This window comes from Protopterus annectens, chromosome 5.part0 (assembly GCF_019279795.1).
Source record: "Protopterus annectens isolate FY-2018-M chromosome 5.part0, PAN1.0, whole genome shotgun sequence".
In the NCBI taxonomy this organism is placed as follows: domain Eukaryota; kingdom Metazoa; phylum Chordata; order Ceratodontiformes; family Protopteridae; genus Protopterus; species Protopterus annectens.
In genome coordinates, this window is record NC_056735.1 from 161818372 (window position 1) to 161834148 (window position 15777).

The following is a 15777-nucleotide window of genomic DNA, read 5'->3' on the forward strand; positions in this document are numbered from 1 at the left end:
AGTCAAATTTCAGTACGACTACTTAAACAACCCAACAGAAAGTTTGATGAATAGTCAAAAAATATGCTTTATGATGTTTAGTAAACAAAATTTTAACAGCAGCTCAGCTTATCAAGTCACTCGACTGCAATTACAGAAACCAGTTTAATGAACTTTGGCTAGAAATGCGACCAAAGACTGTTAGATCATCTTAATTTAAGAACAAATTAATGTGTATTACATATAAAGCATGCAAAGATCAACTGTCACTTCTCATCAGATCTTTTTCCTGCATCTTAAGTAAAAATATTCAGGCATATGTGGGTTATAAAAGTTTCTGCAGTAATACCTAAGAAGGAAATCAGTACTGGAGGAGAGAAAGGAGGATGTCCTACTACTTTAAGAGACAAGACTGCATAAGGGAATACTTCTGAAAAGTTACAGAAAATAAAACTATTTAAGTATACTCATCATAACAGTTGATTTTCAAGTAAGAGATCACTAAAGCATAAAGTACAATATTTGATTTACTCAGTACTGCAGCTATGTAATTCTGGCTAGTCTTTCTATAGTGGTATCATCTCCCTGGAAGGCGGTTAACAATGGTCTGGCACAAACATTATTACTGGTGTTTAACTGCATGCAACCCCAACATAAGCAGTACTGAAGTATGAGCAAATCAAATCCTCTGATAACTGAATTGCCTTAAGAGTAGTGTGATTATGATAGCAAATTATAATATCAGCAAAATATCAACTAGCTACAGTAATGTGCAAAGTTCTAATAGTACTAATTCTAAAGCCAGCTTCATGTTAAAAATGTCCCTAATGGGGTACTTAGCTTTATACATTTTCAGCTGAAATTCAAACTCTGGTAGCGACTGACTGGCACTTATGCGAACTGCTTCTGCTACGGGCTCCATGGCAAGGAAGACTGGTGTAATGACGTCGACTGCCTTGCTTTATAGCACTGGCGACCTGACGTCAGACTACAGGCGACTGCAGCCAATGCAGAAAAACACTGACTCTGGTATTCGGGCCAGCCGAGGGTTACCACAGCAGGGATAACCCACAGGTGATGACTGCAACAGTGAAACACGAAGAACATCTGAAGTTATTCGAAGTATCTCAAAGTGTGTAAAAGTGCTTACAGTGTGTACGTATTACTATGCATGTGTTTCAAAGAGCTTCTTGTGTGTGAAGTAAACCTATTTTGTGAAATACAGTCAAGTTATAGCCATTTCGAAAGGTTTCTTGTGCTGGGTGCATCTATTCGCAAACTGCCACCATTACAGAGTGTGTCTTGCACTGTGAAGTTACCTAGCAAGGTACTGCCATTCTGGGGACATTTCAGTGCTGCATGCAGTTATTCGCAAAGTGCAATTACTTCAAAATGTTACTGAGTTTTGGGCAAGAGAAATCCAGTTTATTCGCATCATGCAGTTGTTTGATGTTTCGTACACTGATAAGATGTGATTTCTTGCAAAACAATATTACAAGAATATTACAGTGCCTGAGAGTTTATTTCACTCACTCATCTCAGTTGTTTGAGATGTTTCTTAAAATGATGATAAATGAGTTTAGCATGTAGCCTTTCAAGTGATGTTAAAACAGCATTAAACCGTTCGAGAAGTTTATTTCACAAAGTCCAGTTGTTCAAAGATACAAGTTCATTCATTTGCATTATTTCGAAAAGCCCAAAAGGAATAAATTCAGATACAAATACTGGCATAGGTTTTTGACGTATCTACACAAGTGTATGTTTGTGGTTATTTGCAAAATCCTTTACTGATATGTGTTAATATGGCAGACGGGTTTCGAAAACCACTACCACTTGTGTTTGATCAGAACACTGCAGAGAACTGGAGAATACTTGAGCAAGAGAAATTAAAGTTGTGTACACTTACCATAAAATTAGATGTTCGAGTGTATTCACTGTTGCAGTCATTACATTTGGGTTATCTGCTTGCAGGTAGCCCTCAGTCGGCCTGATTAACAAATTCTTGGGTCCTGCATCGGTTGCTGTCCCTTCTTCCATGACGTCAGGTCGTCAGGGGTATAAAAAGTACAGTTTTGTACCTACCATAAATGTAGATGTTCGAAGATCCACATTGCTGCAGTCCTTACTTACTTATGGGTAGTCCGCTGTCCTCGGTCGGCCCGAATACCAAAGTATTAGGCTGACGTCGGTCATGGGCGCCTAGATCTGACATCAGAGCGTCAGGGTATAAAGGCGCATGACCGACGTCATATCCTCAGTCTTTTCTTGCCCCAGATGTCAGAAGGCCAAACAAGAAAGGCCACAGCCAAAAACAGAATACCTCCCAAAAACATGCCCAACAACAACCATCACCTAAAGCATAGCACCATGTCAAACTACAGTGGGGAAGGAGGGAGGGTAAATTGGACTGCAGCAATGTGGATCTTCGAACATCTACATTTATGGTAGGTACAAAACTGTACTATGTTCTTCATCTCACATTGCTGCAGTCCTTACTTATGGGCAGAATCCCAAAGCAACGGGAAAGGGAGGATGGTAATAATCATAAAGCATTAGGGGCTGCTAACATGCCCTGCAAAATCGCAGTGGCAAATCCAGCCCTAGACTTAGAATAAAGAGGAAGGTGGTAATGTTTAGAAAAAGTATGCACTGAACTCCAAGTAGCTGCCTCCAAAATGTCTTTTGTAGCTACCCCCCTTAGAAAGGCCGTAGAAGTAGCAGTAGCCCTAGTGGAATGAGGCCCGATTCCAGCAGGAATCTCCTTACCATGATGGGAATAACAGAAAGAAATACAAAACCCAATCCATTTAGAAATAGTTTGTTTTGAAACAGGTTTACCCTGTGAACCCAAAGCAAAAGAAACAAACAACTGCTGAGACTGTCTGAACTCCTTGGTTCTGCTCAAATAATAACGCAACTGCCTGTGAATATCCAAAGTATGCAAAATTTTCTCCCCTTTATTTTGGGGGTTTGCATAAAAAGTAGGCAAATGAATAGTTTGGTTTAAGGCCACACTAGAAACCACTTTAGGCATAAAGGAAGGATTAGTACGCAAAGATACCCTATCCTTATGAAAAATCAGGAAAGGCGAGAATAAAATCCTAGGCCCACTTCTGACAGAGGAACTGGCTGTATAGCTCCTATTTGAAGAAGTAAAGAAATTTGTTTGTGAGCCTCTATCCTTTGCCGAGGAGGGACGTCTGGCATGCCTTTGAAAGGAGGCATGGTATGGAAATAGAACTTGTAACCTCGGTTTATAATGTCCAAGACCCATTTGTCCTGGGTGACTAAATGCCAATTTTGCTTGAAAAGAGCCAACTTTCCTCCCAAAGGAGCTGCCAGGCAAGAAAAATCTGGCAGCTGAAAATGCAGGTCATTGGGCCTGTTTACGAAAGGACTGGCCCCTGCCCTCACCAGCAAATTGAGCAGGCGAACTCCATTGTCTCAGCCTGAAGGTACTCTGAGCTCTGCCCCTACCACGCCTAGATCTACCCCTAGACTGAGAATCAGAAGAAGGGTACGTCCATCCCTTAGTAGGCCAATTTCTACTAAACTTTGGAGGTTGTACCTGCAAAAAATCTTTAACAGTCTGCATAGACTTAGCCTTGTCTTCCATTTTCTTTAAGACTGACTCCACAGGAGGACCAAACAAAACTTCAGACTGTAAAGGGGCATCCAGAATTCTAGACTTAACATGCTCAGACAAATTCTGATCCTTAAGCCAGGCGTGCCTACGAATAACTGAACCAGTGGCAGCCACCCTAGAAGAAGCCTGTAAAGCATCAAAACCACATTGCAAAGAGTGCTTGCCCACCTGTTCAGAAACATGCACTAAATCCTGCAATTCTTTACACTGTAAGCCCTCTGCCAAAGCATCCACTTTAGATCTTAGCTGAGAAAGGAGGAAATTCTGATACTTCAACATATGAAACTGGCAGTTCAAAGCTCTCATGGCCAAAGTAGAAGAGGTATACACCTTCTTACCCCATCTATCCAAAGCCCTAGCTTCCTTATCCAGAGGAACCGGATTCTTAACAACAGAGGCTCTAACACCCTTAGGCCCCTGACTAATAGTTTCTGGGTCCGCCCTAGGACTCTTATACAGATATTTATGAGCCTCATGCACCCTGTAATACCTGTCCGGTTTAACTGGAGCAGGAGGCACAGAATCTGGATTAAGGGAAGCTTCCGAGAAAACATCTGAAACAACATCCAAAACCGGAGGTATAGCTAAGGGTTTATGCTGTGGTAAAAACAAGAACTCCCTAAGTCTCTTCCGTGAATCGGAGTAATCCTGTCCTTCCCACTTAAAATGCTCCCTCATGGAATGCAGAGTTTCTGAAAATGAAAAATCCTCTGGAGAAGAAGCAGAAGGAGTGGAATCCTCTGCATCAGAATCAGAATAAGGAGGGAAATCTTGAATGTCTTCAGCAGAAGACTCTGAATCATCTGAGGCCTGCTCCAAACTTTCCAACTCTGGCTCCATCCTGGGCCTCTTATCAGGACCGGGCATAGAACCTCTAATTAAAGTAATCAAATCCTCTGCCATTTTAAGCATGTGCTTTTTAGGCACAGACCCTGAAGAACCAGAACTGACACCAGAGGAAGGCAAAACAGACCTGCCCTTAGAAGGAGCCTTAGAAACAGTAACAGAAGGCCTAACCACCTTAGGCATAGAAGGGAGAATAGTAACCTGAGAGGCCCCTTCAGCCTGACCTGCCTCCTGAGAGGCCACATCTTGTAAAACCAAAGTTTCCCCCTGGGACTCAACAGAAACTTCAGCCGGATCCACCTGTTCAGCAGTAGCTTCTAAAGATCCGGAGTCCGTAACGGACGAATCATCCTGCCTAGGCTTTAAAGATTTGTCTTTGCGCTTCTTAGTAGAAGCAGGCGTCGGAACATCCGACGGCATATTATAATTACACCTCTTGCCAAAGACTAACCTAGCGCAATCTAACCTCCGTTTTATAGTGCGCTTATTAAACCTAGCACAAAACCGACACCCGACTACGTCGTCCCAAACAAGGAATACAAAGCGAGTGGTAATCCCTATGCGGTATCTGTTTCCCACAAGAAATACAATTATTCTCTTTTTCTGACATCCGTAAGTAACTGAGGCAAGAAAAAACAAAAATATTCCCCAACGGGGTACTTAGCCCAACTTGGTATCAGTCTGAAACTCCGAAAACGAAAAATTTCAGAACGCCGAACGGCACTTGAAACGCTGCTTCTGCATCGGACCATGCGGCAAAAAAGACTGAGGATATGATGTCGGTCATGCGCCTTTATACCCTGACGCTCTGATGTCAGATCTAGGCGCCCATGACCGACGTCAGCCTAATACTTTGGTATTCGGGCCGACCGAGGACAGCGGACTACCCATAAGTAAGTAAGGACTGCAGCAATGTGAGATGAAGAACATCATGCAGCAGATGCCATTACATCACTTTTTCTTGCCCCAGATGTCAGGTGCCCCCAATGGGGAGCAAATAAGTATAAAAGTACAGTGATATACCTCCAACAAAAAAGCAAATACACCAAAAAGGCTTTTAAGCATAGTAAAGGAAAGTAGAGGTACAGCTAAAAGAAGTTGGAGGGCTGGAGGTAGGGTAACCAGGACTGCAGCAGTGAATACACTCGAACATCTACATTTATGGTAAGTGTACACAACTGTACTATGTTCTTCGTGTTTCACTGTTGCAGTCATTACATTTGGGTAGATTCCCAAAGCTTAGCAAAGATAGCGTTACGGACAGCTATAAGGCTCTGCAAGACTGCAGTGGCAAAGCCAGCCCTGGATTTAGAGAAAATTGGCAAATGATAATGCTTGGTGAAAGTATGTACAGAACTCCAGGTAGCAGCTTCTAGGATGTCCCTAGTAGGAACGCCTCTGAGAAAGGCTGTAGAGGTGGATGCAGCCCTGGTGGAGTGAGGTCTGATCCCCTGAGGATAGGTTTTCCATGGTGCTTATAGCAGAAATGAATGCAATGGCCTATCCATTTAGAAATGGTTTGCTTTGAAATAGCCTTTCTCTCTGCCCCTGCAGCAAATGCTACCAGCAGTTGTTCAGATTTCCTTTGAGGTTTAGTCCTGTCCAAGTAGAATCTGAGTTGTCTGTGTGCACATCTAAGGAATGCAGTATCCGTTCCCCCTTGTTCTGTGGATTGGGAAAGAAGGTTGGCAAATGAATGGACTGATTAAGAGCCACACTGGATACCACCTTGGGCATGAAAGATGGATTGGTTCTGAGGGACACCCTGTCTGCATGAAAGATGACGAAAGGCTCCAGAGCCATAAAGGCCTGTAATTCAGATACCCTTCTAACTGAAGTGATTGCTAAAAGGAAAGCAGTTTTCCAAGAAAGAAATTTTAAGTCTGCAGTAGCAGCTGGCTCGAAAGGAGGTAGAGTGAGTTTCTCCAAAACAAAGTTAAGGTCCCAGGCTGGGGTAAGAGCTCTCCTGGGTGGTCTCAAAATTTTGGCCCCTCTGAGGAACTGCTTGAGAAGGGGGGGGGTTCTGTGTTACAATGAGCTGAAATGGCTGAGGCGTGGATTTTAATGGAGGAAAAAGACAGGACCTTGTGAAGCATCTCAGTTAAGTATTGCAAACTCTGAGGTAAATTGGGTGCTGCTGTGCTCATCACTTGAGACTGGTTCCAGGCACAGAATCTTTTCCATTTTTCAGCATAGGATTTTCTAGTGCTAGGCCTCCTTGCCTCTAAAATGATATCCATCACAGATTTACTGAGGGGTGGTAAAGGAGAGATTATGTAATTAGTCAGGCTGCAAGGTTCAATGTTGGAAGCTGAGGGTGCAGAATCTGGTTCTCCTGCTGAGAGAACAGGGAAGGAGTCTGAGGCAGGTGCCATGGGGGTAACCGTGACACACTGCACAGGAGGGGGTACCAGTGTTGCCGTGGCCAGTCTGGAACAATCAAAATCATCCTTGGTTTTTCCTGTTTGGTTTTTAGTAGTACTTTGGAGAGCAGAGGCAGAGGGGGGAAGGCATAGACTGATAGGTTTTTCCAGCTGAAGGACAAAGCATCCACTTTCCAGGCTTGTTTGTGGGGAGTCCTTGTGCAAAATTTGTCCAATTGGTAGTTCTGGGGAGAGGCAAACAGATCTATATCTGGGCTCCCCCATTTGCTTGTCAACATGTTGAAAATCCTTGGTTCCAGTTTCCACTCGTGTGGGTCCATGAGGTTTCTGCTTAGTCAGTCTGCCACTGTATTTAACTTTTCTGGCAGGAATTGAGCTTGTAGGTGCACTTGGTAGCTCAAGGCTGTGTTCCACAATGCCATGGCTAGTCTGCAGAGGGGAGTAAGAATGTGTACCCCCTTGCTTGTTTATGTACCACATAACAGCGGTGTTGTCCGTCTTTACCATTAGTTGTCCTGGAAAAATGTGGTCCTTGAAGGCTGTATGAGCATTCTGTACAGCTACCATTTCTTTTTGATTGATATGCAGGTGCATTTGACTTGGGTTCCATTCACCCTGAATGCACTTCCCTGCCCGGTGAGCCCCCCATGCATAATCTGATGCATCTGCTGTTAGGGTTTGGGTAGCAGGGGGTGGTGTGAAGGGTAGTCCCTTGTTTTGGTGGTAGGCCACTGTCCACCAAAGGAACTCTAGGTGTAGGCAAGGTATGATAGGAATCATTGCTTCTAGATCATGAGAATGTTGACACCATAGGCTTTTTAGATACCACTGTAGTTTCCTCATATGCAGTCTTGCATATGGAATTAGAAGAACGCAGGAGGCCATGAACCCCAAGGCTTGCAGTATTTGTCTTGCAGATAGCAGGGTTTTTGTAGTCACTTGTTTGAAATAGGTTGTCAAATGAAGTTGTTTCTCTGGCATGAGGTAGGCCATCTGGGAAGTTATATTCAAGTTTGCTCCCAGGAATATAATTTGTTGACAGGGTACCAGGTGTGATTTCTTTTAGTTTATGGTGTACCCCAGACAAGTTAGGACCCTTTGTACAAAGGCCAGATGATTCAAAAGTATGTCCTGGCTTTCTGCCTGAATTAGATAATCGTCCAGGTATGGGTATATTTGAATATTTCTTTGCCTGCAAAATGCAATAACTGGAGCTAGGCACTTTGTGAATACCCTGGGTGCAGTAGATAAGCCAAAGGGCAGTGCAGAGAACTGACAGTGCATGTAGCCTGCTTTGAAGCACAGGTATCTTCTGCAAGATTCTCTGATTGGGATGTGCAGGTATGCTTCTTTTAAATCTAGTGTTGCCAACCAGGCATCTTTGCCAAGCATAGGAAGTAATTGGTGAAGAGTTAGCATCTTGAATTTTGGAATCTCCAAAAAGGTGTTTAGAGTAGAAAGGTCCAGGATAGGACGCCAAGAATGTTTTTTTTTCTGGGTACCAGGAAAAGTCTCTAGTAGAAACCTTGTCGTTTTTCCTCTTCTGGTACCAGATGAATAGCCCCATGCTTAAGAGAGAAAGTACTTGTTTTTGGGCCTCTGCCCACTGATTTGGGGTAGGTCCGGCCACCCGCTTGGAGTTGGCAACGTGTGGAAGTGAAATCTGTATCCCTGGAACACTATATTTAAAACCCATTTGTCCTGGGTAATGAGTTCCCAGTTTTTTGCATGAAGAGCAATCTTTCGCCCCAAAGGGGCAGTCAGTTGATAAGTGCTTGGAGGTTTTAAAAGGAAGTCATTGAGACAGTTTACCATAGGGAGGAGTCTTATTACTCCCAGATTTGGAAGTGGAGGCTCCCCACTGCTTAGTCTTGTGTGTCCCCCGAGACTGAAACCTGGGGTATTTGCTAAGTCTGGGTTTGGCTTGAGAAGACCTGGAAGGGGCCGGAAAGGACCAATTATTAGAAGGCCAGTGCCTACTAAATCTAGGAGGCTGAACTTGTAAGAAATCTTTAACAGTTTGCATAGATTTAGCTTTATCTTCCATCTTTTTAAGAACTTCCTCAGCCTTGTTGCCAACCAGGCAGTCCTGATTCAAGGGAGCATCCAACAATTTAGCTTTAACATGATCAGGCAAAGATTGCTCCTTAAGCCAAGCATGCCTTCTGCACACAGACCCAGTAACAGCGCCCCTGAAAGAGGCCTCTAATGAATCAAAACCACATTGCAACATATGTTTTCCAACCTGTTCAGCAGAATGCATAAAATCCTGTAATTCTTTATTTTCCACAGTCAGGAATCAACATCATTTTCTGTTTAAGCAATCCAATAACATGTTGCTGATACTTTAACATATGAAACTGGCAGTTTAAAGCCCTAATGGCCAAGGCTGCAAAAGTGTAAACCTTCTTACCCCATCTATCCAGCATCCTGGAGTCTCTATCAGAAGGGGTAGGATTTTTAGCAGTAGAAGCCTTAATGCCCTTGGGCCCCTGTGAAATAGTCTATGGATCCACAAAAGGATTTTTAAAAAGGAACTTGTGTGACTCAGGGACCCTGTAGTATCCGTCTGGTTTTCTGGGAGCAGGAGGCAAGGAATTAGGAGCCAAACTAGATTCCGAAGAAGCATCATCAACAATGTCTAGTAAAGGAGGAATAGCTAAAGGCCTATGCTGAGGTAAAAGTAAGAAATCCCCAAGCCTGTTTTTTGAATCCGAAAAATCCTAGCTTTCCCAGTGGAAATGCTCCCTTAGAGTATGTAAGGTTTCCACAAAAGAAAAATCCTCTGGAGGGGAAGCAGAGGGAATGGACTCCTCTGCATCAGAATCCTCATAAGTAGATAAGGGCAAATCCAGATCATCAGAAGAATCAGAAAAAACAGAATCCCGGTCAGAAGATTCATAAACCACTTCAGTCCTAGGCCTCTTAGAAAGGGGGGGGTTGGCTACCCCTGATTAGAGTTATTAGATTTTCAGCCATTCTTATTTGTTTTTAGGCATAGAGGCCTGAGCATGTGGCCTGGGTGTTGGTTTTTCAGACATGGTTCAAGATTTAGGCCTAAGAGAAGAAGGAGACGTCAGTTTAATATGCAAGTCTGTAGGCCTGAATACACCCTCAGAAGCCGGTGCCTGCACAGCAGCTCCGGACCTATCCAAGGTAGAGACAACCGCGGGTTCCATAGTTGAAGCATCGTGTGGCATACCGGACTCCGAATGGGTCTCAGTAGAGGCCTGCGAATCAGAAGTAGCAGGTATCAGGGGCTGCGAAAGTGCCTCACTGAGTACCGGCAAACTGGCAACTGGCTTAGGAGAAGCATCATCAGCAGTTTTGGACCTCGGCGGCCTGTCTTTGTCTTTATCTTTGCGTTTTTTCGGAATCCCTATAGTCGGATGGCTAACAGACGACATTTCTGGATAATTAAACCGATAACCGAAATATTTAGAGGCAAACATATACCGATGACGGATAGTGCGCTGATAAAAGCACAAAACATACAGCAAGGTACGTCGTGGTCAGGGCCTAGACAAGGAATACAGTACGAATGAATATCCTTATGAGGTATTTGCTTTCCACAAGTAATGCAATTGTTAACTTTTACTGACATCGGTAAGGAGCAAGAAAAAGTGTCCCCAACGGGGTACTTAGTTTTAGTTGAAGACTTCGGTTCTGAAACTCGAAAACGAAAATTTCAGGAGTCGGCTGACCGGCACTTGCAAACTGCTTCTGCTTTGGGTACCGCACGGCAAGAAAGACTGATGTAATGGCATTGGCTGCATGTTTTATACCCCTGATGACCTGATGTCATGGAAGAAGGGACAGCAACCGACGCAGGACCCAAGACTTTGTTAATCAGGCTGACTGAGGGCTACCTGCAAGCAGATAACCCAAATGTAATGACTGCAACAGTGAAACACAAAGAACATCGATATTTTTATAGAAGCAGATTATGCAGATAGAGATGCCCGCACCAGAGTATTCATTTTGCTAAACCTAGCTGGGTCAGAGGCCATAGAAAAAGAGCGTTCCTTATGAAGGAGAAGGTGAAAATCATCATATTGTTGTACAGGCTGAATCAAGAGAAGACCATGAGTGTTTAAAGCATAAATTCAGAGAAATGTGTAACCTTCAGACAAATATTACATTACAGAGGCATTTGTTTTATACGAGCGATCAGAAACCAGGAGAAACATTTGCAGCTTATGTAACTGACCTGAAAAACAGAGCTAAAATGTGCCAGTTTGGTGACTTGAAAGATGAGCTGATAAAGGACAGGGTTGTGTGTGGTATTAACAGTGCTGTTGTGAGAAAGATTTTAGTTCGTGACAGTGGCTTAATGAGTAAAGCCACTGAGACTTGTAAAACCTGTGACGTGAAAGAAAAACACAACTATGCTTGCGTGAGACAAGAGCATGAATTCAGTTGGCTCCACAGCAAATGTAGATAGCATGCAACATGTGGCAGACAAAAGTAGGCACAAGCACATGGCAGCTCCGAGATTTCCATGGAAGACGCACAGCTTTCCAGCAAGTTCCATTTCAATGCAGTACAACCATGAATCAGCAAAACCCAAGTCAAGCTTTATTGTTAACTGTCGCAACTGTGGTGCAAATCATGACTCTAGAAGAGAAAAATGCTTAGCATATGGTCATGCTACAAGTGTAAAAAAATGGAACCACTTTCAAAAGTTTTGTAAATCAAGTAAGCCTCACACAGTTGTAAAGAAAGTTCACACAAAGAAGCAAGTTGATCAAATAGAGTTGAAACAAGACAGCTTTCTATGTAGATGGTGCATCAGTGATTGAAGAAAGAGCTGATGCATTGAATTTATTAACAAGAAGCGAGGTGTTTCATACTGTTCAGATTAAGGGAAAATCCACAGAGTTTAAAGTAAATACTGGTTCAAAGTGTAATGTTATATCAGCAGACACATTTGCTAAATTAAGACCCAACGAACAACTCAATGTAGGCAGCAGCGTGAGACTTGTTACTCGTGTAGGTGAAGAAATTCAAACCGAAGGTTCAGTGATACTTTCATGTTACCTGGCCAAGAACTGCTACAACTTGTTTTTCTATGTAGTCCAAAGACCACTGCAATCTTTACTGGGTCTCAAAGATAGTTTAAGAATGAATCTGTTTCTTTTGCTAAAGAAGTCCATCATGTAACTGCATTTCCCAGTTCTAATTTTTCAGAAGCTATTTTCTCAGAGTATGCTGTTTCCGAAGACAGGTTAGGAAAATTTCCAGTTGTGTATTCCATGAAGTTAGACCCAGAGGTCACTCCTGTAGTCAGACCAGCAAGAAGAGTTCCGAAAGCTATCCAGAATAAAGTTAAAACTCAGCTGGATAAAATGCTGCAGCAAGGTGTGATTTGTCCAGTCACAGAACCAACTGAATGGGTATTGTTTAGGGGAGCAGCCCACTAAAAAGACTCAGATGAAATCAGAATATGTATTGAACCAAGTGATCTGAACAGAGCATTAAGAGGCCGTATTATCCAATGCGCACAGTCGAAGAGGTTGTAGCCTTAACAAATGCCACTGTTTTTTCTGTCTTGGATGTAAAGAGTTGATTTTGGCAAGCGATGTTTGATCGCAAATCTTCATTTCTAACTACTTTTGGTACTCCATTTGGCAGATACAGATTCCTAGGGATGCCATTTGGAATAAACTCTGCAAGTGAAGTCGTTCAGCGTGAAATAGAGCAAATTTTTTCAGGTTATCCTTGTGCCACAATAGTAGTTGCTTTATTGGTTGGAGGCAATGGTGAAGCAGAGCATGACAGAAACCTCAAGAACAGTTTTAGATAGAGGACGTGAAGTAAACTTGAAGCTCAATCCCCTGAAGTGCAAATTCAGACTTCCAGAAGTAACTTAAATAGGGCATTTGTTCAAGAGTACAGGTTTGAGACATGACCAAGTAAGCAGCTATTCTTGGGATGTCAGCACCAGATAATGTACAAGCTCTACAACGTTTTCTAGGCATGGTCAACTATTTAGGCAGGTTTATACCAGACTTCAGTAAGTTGACAGCACCTTTAAGAGAGCCAACACGCACAAATGTTGTATGGTCATGGTTGGAACAGCACCAGAAGGCATTTGAAGACCTTAAGCAGAAAATTACCACCCACCTACATTAAGATACTATGATGTAGGCAAACCAGTTACTCTTTCCTGTGATGCTTCAAAATTCGGTCTTGGCGCAGTTATACTTCAAGAGGGAAGACCAGTAGCCTGTGCATCTATAACACTAACCCAAACTGAGATGCAATATGCGCATATTCAGAATGAGCTTTTGGCAATAGTATTTGCATGTTTTAAAGGGCCTTACTGAGACGGACACCTGGTGTCAAAGTCATGGTCTCAAGCTAAATGCCAAAAAATGCAGTGATCCCGTTTGGGAAAAACAAAATACCCATGAATTGCCACATACATGGCAGCCCCCTTAATACAGAAGAGGTAATAAGAGATCTGGGGACCCAGGTAGATAGTGATCTCTCCTTTGACGATCATATTGCCAAAGTAGTTAAGAAATCCTTCTATGTAGCCCATTTAATTACTAAATGGTTCGCATCTAGAAATAAAGAGGTTACAGTGCCCCTCTACTCGTCACTCATCAGACCCATCATAGAGTACAATGCCCCATTTCGGATGTACCTCACAAGACACTTCCAACAGCTGGAAAGACCACAAAAGTACCTCACCAAGAGGATTACTGGCCTCAAACATATGTCCTATGCAGCCCGACTGGAAAAACTCTGACTGTACTCAGTGGCATATCGCTTACTCAGAGGTGATCTCTGCCTGACTTACAAAGCCATGTCCAACTCTGAATTGATGGGCATGCTCCACCTAAAGAAATCCAAGTCACTACAAGCCACTCGCTCTAGTGAGCTAAACCTCGCCACAACAATAAATAGAACATGCTGGAGGGATATATTCCTGTCACAGAGACTCCCCATGCTTTGGAACAAAATTCCTAACTACATTAGGCAGAGCCCCTCACTAACACATTTCAAGAGAAACATTGACGAGTGCATTGGTAACAGAAAATACACCCCTGGGATCACTTCATTGGCTCTTCTTGACAGAGGCTCAGTTAATTAATCAATGGGGCGGTGAAAGCTGACACACTCTGGCTAGGCTTATAAATGCCCTTGGGCAGATAGCCTAGTACCTACTTATGAACCTATTATATTTATGGTCGAGCTATTCAGATTGAAACTGACCACGAACCTCTAGTTACTATTCTAAAGAAGCCTATTTATTCCGCTCCAGCAAGACTGCAAAGAATGATGCTTAAATTGCAAAAGTACAATTTCAAAATGGTCTACATAAAAAGCAAATTGCTTTATCTTGCTGATACCTTATCCAGATCGCCCAGAAACACAACAGAACAGCCTGACACAGAGAATTTTGACTTGATGTGATATCAGTGCATAATTTTTCTACCTCTAGACTTGATGAGCTTTGAGAACACAGTTAGATTGATCCAATTTTGCAGAAGCTCACTCACCACATTAATGTTGGATGGCCGTCAGAGCAATCTAGTGTACCACCTGAAGTGCAAACCTACTTTCCTTACAGAGATGGACTGTTGTTGGAAGATGGCATTATTTTCAAAGATCCGAAAACTGTTGTTCCTGCTTTCTTACAGCAAGAATATATCCAGATTGTGCATCGTGGTCACACAGGATCCACATCCACTAAGAGAAGAGCGAGAGATTTAGTACTTTGTCCTTCAGTGCCAAAAGACATTGATAAAGTACTTTCATCTTGTTTGGTATGCAATAGTACTAGACTGCATTTGCAAACAGAACCACTTCAGCTAAATCCAATTCCTGAACTACCACGGTCAACAGTTGCAGCTGATATCTTTGAGTGGAACAATCAACACTACTTAGTTTTGGTACACTCTTATTCAAATTGGCTTGAGATTGATCTACTATCTAACCTAACATCCACTGCTATTGCTAAGCTGAAACGCCATTTTTCAGTTCACGGTAGTCCACACAAACTTCATTCTGACAATGGTACTCAATTTACAAGCCAGTTGTTTTGGAAATTTGCAAAAAACTGGGACTTTGTACACATCACTAGAAGTCCTGAATATCCTCAGTCAAATGGTATAGCTGAACATGCAGTACAGAGTGCAAAGCAATTACCTGAAAGGTCAAAGTGTGACAATACTGATGTACTCCTGAATCTGCTTAATGTCAGAAACATGACAATATTCTTGGCTCACCTGCTCAAAGACTACTTTCCAGGCAAACTAGTACTGCTTTACCCATTACTTCCAGTTTGTTGAAGCCTAAACCTAAGAACTATAAAACCATCAAGGCTCAATTGGTTAAGAAGCGTAATATCCAGAAATTTAGTTACGACAGATTGAACAGATTACTTCGGTCTATATTATCTCGCTGCAATGACAATACAGCGAATGCCGTTTCAGCGACACGTAAACATCGATCCGCCACATATGCGAACAGCCAGAACATCAATTTTTTTCCAAGGGAAAAAAATCAATAGTCCAACCGCACACAAAACACTATATGCTAACATTACAAAGTGAGGGGCTTTGCTGCCCCACACCACCTAATGGGGGGGGCTGTGCCCCCCTAACTAAATATACCAACTCTGAGATCATACTACAGTGAGGAAAAGGGCAATTACACGGTGACGGCCAAGTAATTTTTTTCCCTTGGGGAAAAAAAATCGATGTTCTGGCAATTGGTAGAAGTGGTAGAGCAGTGTTTACATGTCGCTGAAATGGCATTTGCTGTGCTGCCGTTATGGCGACATAATACAGACCCGATTACTTCGCCCGTTGAAGGAAGGAGAGATGGTACAAATCCAGACAACAAAAGGGTTTGATCAAATTGGACAGATTATAGGCATCTGCGTCGAGCAAAGATCTTATTCGGTAG

The 15777-nt window shown here is 42.8% G+C and overlaps 1 long non-coding RNA gene across 5 annotated transcripts in view; it reads right to left on the reverse strand.

Moving 5' to 3' along the window:
- Nucleotides 1-15777, reverse strand: part of LOC122802528 — a 701752-nt gene that overhangs the window by 438165 nt on the left and 247810 nt on the right. The window lies entirely within an intron of this gene.